Source organism: Myotis lucifugus, unplaced genomic scaffold (genome assembly GCF_000147115.1).
Source record: "Myotis lucifugus unplaced genomic scaffold, Myoluc2.0 scaffold_433, whole genome shotgun sequence".
NCBI lineage: Eukaryota > Metazoa > Chordata > Mammalia > Chiroptera > Vespertilionidae > Myotis > Myotis lucifugus.
Genome location: NW_005871481.1, coordinates 155,268 through 160,728, shown reverse-complemented (window position 1 = coordinate 160,728; position 5,461 = coordinate 155,268). Strand labels below are relative to the sequence as shown.

General features: G+C 38.5%; 1 protein-coding gene across 11 annotated transcripts in view; it reads left to right on the top strand.

Annotated features, from left to right (window-relative positions):
• WDR33 (WD repeat domain 33) overlaps nt 1-5,461 on the top strand; it is a 105,858-nt gene that overhangs the window by 23,990 nt on the left and 76,407 nt on the right. The window contains exon 1 of one of the 11 annotated variants that reach the window (XM_023744162.1): nt 630-705. The exons of the other annotated variants lie outside the window; for them this stretch is intronic. The gene's annotated coding sequence lies outside the window, so the exon portion shown is untranslated. Of the gene's footprint in view, nt 1-629; nt 706-5,461 lie in introns of those variants that run through there. 11 annotated transcript variants of the gene reach the window in all.

Here is a 5,461-nt window from a genome sequence, read left to right as displayed (position 1 = left end):
GCGGACTTAGGCCCCCGTCAAGCCCAGCCCCTCTCCCTCCCCCGCAGTTTCATACCAGTGCTGACCTTGGATGCACACAGGCAGTGTGTGAGGTAGGTAGCGTGACAGCGGTGGGGGCAGAAGTCCCCGCCCCTGGCCCTGCCACAGACTCGTGGTGACTGGGACACTGTAATGGACAAATTAGCATATTACCTCTTTATTATATAGATTTAAAAAAGCCATTCTTCTCACTATTTCTTGGGGAGGGATAGTTATTATAATGAGTTTATCGTTTTTTTCAAAACTTTTACTAGCATGTTAAGTTTACTCTTGGGCCATAGTTATTGTTTCTTCACTTTCTTCTGGCTTATCTTTTTCTTCTGTGCAACCTCCTCATCTGGTTCATGAACCATCTGCTCTTTTTCAGTAGGGATCCTCTCAGTGTGGCAGGGAGCTCATGTGTGGGGTAATCTAGCCATGAGCTCTGTAAGTTCTATCCCATGTCTTGGGGGCTTTGTTCACCTGGATTTGCTCAATGACTAGAGAATCTATATTCAAACCCTTAAGTTCAGCGTTACTCTGCATTTTTAGGCATGTGCAGCAAAAATTCACTCTTTTTGGACCACTAATCAATCCTTTGTCTAGCCCAGGTGTAGTGAACGTCTTGGTCCTCGGGTCATATAAGGCTGGTGAAATCATTTGGTCTGGCCCTGCCAAGGCGTTGAGGTGAGTTATGTTTGACCAAATAGAGCAGGCTAATTTTTAAGATGATAATTTTGTATGGCCCCCAAATGATGTTATAAATATCCAAATGGCTCTTGGCAGAGAAAAGGTTCCCCACCCCTGGTCTAGCCCCACTGGCCTACCAACTCCACCATCGTAACCGCAGAATAAAATGGCACACATTGCTTCTGTAAAGTGATATCCTTCAGGTACTTGGTGGTTTTTCAGATATGCATACCCTCGATGGCTCGGGTTAGTGTCACAAGTGTTCTTAAAGTTGAATCTTCATTTTCATGACTTTGTGGGGGGGGTTTCTGGGTTGAGTGAATAGCGAACCATTTTCAGAGGTCACCTCAGGTTGCTTAGGGGAAGTGATGCATTTATCATTTTAAAATGAATTACTTTGTGTTTTTCTGTTTTAATTTCTAACATGACAACTATCTATAGATATAAATACTACAATAAACAAATTTGGGGGAATTCTTAATTTTTAAGAGTAAAGAGGCCCTGAAATAAAAAGTTGTAAGAAGTTGCTGGTATAAGGAAATTTTCAGAAGTAAGTCATCCAAGTTACTTAGTCCAGTGGTTCCCAAATTTTGCCACACTTTAGTATTACCTGGGAGCTTTTAAAAATCTCTGCTGCCCAGTTTATTTCCCACACCATTAAATCAGAATGAAAATGAGAACCTTCAAGCCTGGCTTTGGAAACTCTTGGTTTCAGCTCATACTTGAAACTTTGAATTCCTTATTCCAACTTTGGGTTAGGGTGTCACTTTATGTTTACTTACCTTATCTAGAAAATGGGACATCGTTTTTGTTTACTTTTGCAAAGGTGAATTCAATAATCCAGTGAGAATTAGTTTGTCTTTTATTGGTTTAAATAGTTGATAACTTAATGTATTAAAGCACAAGGGAAAAAGGGGAAAACCCTCTTTCCTATGCCAGTGACCAGGGGGAAAACCACACCCAATAACTTGCTGACTGTTATCTCCTTTGAGAACAATTGATGGTACAGGTTTCTTTATCCCTGAAGCACATTTTGAGATATTGAGTTGTTACTTTCTAATTAAGTAGACAGCCAGATTTGTGGTCATATATGCACTATATATTAAAGTCAGCTTTTGATGGGGTGCAGAAAACTAAATGTAAAAAGCCCAGTAAGGTATCAAGTAAAGATACATTAAACTGGTCTGTGCATTAAACTTTTTATCTACTAAAAAGTTTAAGTAACTTTATGGCTAAGTATACAATGGAAACTGCTTACTACAAGTTATGAAGGCAGCTAAGTCTATGGTTAAAAGCTGTAAAAGTTGGAAAATTTCTACATCCAGAGTTAATTAAAATTGATTTTTAATGTCAAGTTTAGTCATCAACAAATTTATGGTAGCAGTCTTAAAATGCTTGCCTTTAAGTTGACTATTCCATACCAGTATGTGTCTCTCAGCATGGGCTGTTTGATCTTACCAACTTGTGAATTGCTCATGTTAACACTTTAACATTGATTTTTTTGTCGAGGTAATTTTACGTTAAATTTGCAAAAAATAATTCAGAGGGATCCTGTATATCTTACCTAGTTTCTCTCAATGGTAACAACTTTCAAAACACAATATTATAAATTGAGTATTGACATTGATATAATCTACCGATCTTATTTAAGATTTCCTGAGTTTTACTTCTGTTCATTTGTGTGTGCGTGTGTGTGTGTGTGTGTGTGTGTGTGTTTCTCTGCAGTTTCATTGTATGTGTATATTTGTGTATCCACCACCATAGTCAAGATATTTAACAGTTCATCTCTATAAGGGTTTCTTTTTTATAACCACACCTGTACCCCTATCCCTAACCCCTGGCAATCACTAATCACCACCACTGTCATTTTATTTCAGCAATGTCATTTAAATGGAAGTATGCGGTAACGTAACCTGGATAGGTTTGTGTATCTGAACAGTCAAGATCATGTGAACTTTTTATTTTTATTGAATGATTTGAGAGAGAGAGAGAGAGAGAGAGAGAGAAAGGGAAAGAGAGAAACATCAGTTTGTTGTTGCATTGGTTCATTGTTTGATCTTGTATGTGGCCCAACCAGGTGTCGAACCTGCAACCCTGGTGTATTGGGACGATGCTCTAACCAACTGAGCTACCTGGCCAGGACAAGATCATGTGAACTTTTAAAATCCACTTATTTAAACAGCTATTGTCTATTTTATTCTATTAAAAGATTAAATGGTCTCAATATAATTTCTCCTGATTTGTTCAGGGTTCACATTTAGTAAGGATTGGACAGTGAAGAAGAGAACATGCTGCTCATTTTGTTACTGGCCTTGTTTATCACTCACATAAATCCTTTCAAAGTTCAGATTAGATATCACATCTCTTTTAGGGTATACTATCCATCCCAGGTTCTACTGGTCTGGAGATGCATAATCTAAAATAGAGGTTCCCAGGCTGAAGTTCTGACTTTGGGCGCCAGGATTTTGTTAATGGGAGTGGGGATCTGAAAACCTTTATTATTTTTAAAAGCCCTACAATAATTGTACTTGCTATCCTAGATATTTTAATGCATCTATAATTTGCTTTTGGTTAGAATTGTTTGATCTCATTTTGGGAAAACAAGCTTTGTTTTGCTGATCAGAAGATCTGATTCGTGGTTGACACATGCTAAGAATTGTTGCATTTGATAATTGTACTCGACTCTGGTGCCATAGCGAGGGTAGCCAGGCATAATACCCACACTGGACAGATGCTATGTGTGAACTTCTTTGGCTGTAGATACACAGTGGCAGCAGGAATTAAGTGATCATAAGTGGAAGGTGCATGGATAGGAAACCTGGGTTTTCACTTAATGGTTTGTTAACATTAAGCCATTTGTTTTCACTTTTGACAGATTAAAAGGAAGAAAATGCCTTTTTATATTGTGACCCAGTGTACACACATGTACAACTGAAACAGAAGTTTCACAAAAGCATTTCTTTTCTTTAAACTGTGCAGTTCAATCTTATGTATTCTGTTTTTTGTTATTTTTTTAGTTATTAAAGTAATGCTGGTTGTCAGCCACATTGATTTCAGGAAACACCAGTAGGGTGTGACTTCTTGTTTGAAGAAAAACTACTATAGTCCCAGTCATGACCCTCCAGGCCATAGGATTGTTTTGATGCAGAGCTTCATTTCTACCCTGCTTGAATCCAGTTTAGAGTTCTTTTTATTCAATTATGTGAAGTATTTGGTGCTTTCCACTGAATTAATTTTGGATTAAATGTGTAGAATTAGTTAAGTTTTAGCAAAGTAATCTATTTATATGAAAACCCTGGGTGTAATGCGTCACGACCAAGGCTCGGCCAACCAGAAGGAAGTCTGTCCTGCAGGGGCCGTCTTGGAAGCGGCTGTGCCCTCCCTGAGCTGTTTCCCCACGAGGTTGAGGTTTCAGGCAGAACCTGCCCTTGGAGCGTGGAGGCTCTAAGTCCTGGGTCGTGTTGCCAAGGGCTGTGCCCTCCCTGAGCTATTTCCCGGGAGGGCGAGGTTTGAGGCGGGAACCGGCCCTCGGAGCATGGAGGCATATCTTTATAAAGTTTTAACACTACGGTGTCGGGTGAATTTCCCGCCAAAATATAAGATGACGCGGGCAATTATTTAGGTTTCCCGCGCAAAATCAGAGTTAGTTTAAAATGCCTATATCTTTTGAAGTATGGGTTCGATTGAAATGAAATTTTCGGTTTCTTGTGTAAAAAATGAAAATTTATTCAATCACAGACATTTTTTTATCTATTCAGTACATAAATAATTCGATATATATAAACTAAATACGAAAAACCCAAAAAATACTTATTACCTAAAAATATACACATATTTTTAAAGTTTAAAATAAAATTTTCATAATAAATCAAAACAAATAGAAATTAATAGTTTTTTAGCGTATGATATTTTTCAAAACACGCCCCTTTATGTAGAGGTATATTGCAAAATTTGCACATGTAGCGTGTCTCACTGCGCAATTTATGAACGGAATATACGCGACACCTTCTCAAAATGTTTTTCTTTTTTCCACTTCCGACAATTGCCTGTAACGTATGCTTTCTCATGTCCATCGATAGCCTGCATGGTGGATCAGATGTAGGTGGTTTAGCCCGCATTCCAGAAGTAGACGGTACTGGTTGAAGGTCTGGAACAATGTCCATGTCCTCTGGAATATCATCCGTCAACCAGTGGATAGCTGTTTGTTTCAAAAACATTTTAAAACCCATTTTTCTTTGCCTCACTGATTTGTAAACTGCATAAGAATTAAATAATGCGCAATTTATCATATACATTGCCTGCTCAAGGAGACAATTTTCATATTAGGCTTTTATTATATAGCATATCTTTCATCAGTGTTTTATTTTTTTATTTAAAAATATTTTCATTGATTTCAGAGAGGAAGGGAGAGGGAGCGCTAGATAGAAACATCAGTGATGAGAGAGAATTATTGATTGGCTGCCTCCTGCACATCTCACACTGGGAATTGAGCCTGCAGCCTGGAACTGTGGCCTGGCAGGTAATCTAACCATGACCTCCTGGCTCTCGGGTTGATGCACAACCACTGAGCCACACCAGCCGGGCTTATCTGTGTTTTAGTTGCAGATCAGCTGTGATGCTTAATAGAGTCAGAAATGTTTGGTTGGGGAAGGTTATTTTGGATTGTGTGATTCGGGAAAAGATTATGTTGTCCATGGTATGCTGAGTGAATGAGAGAGTGTCTCACGTATTTTCTTTCTTTTCTAACAGTGTC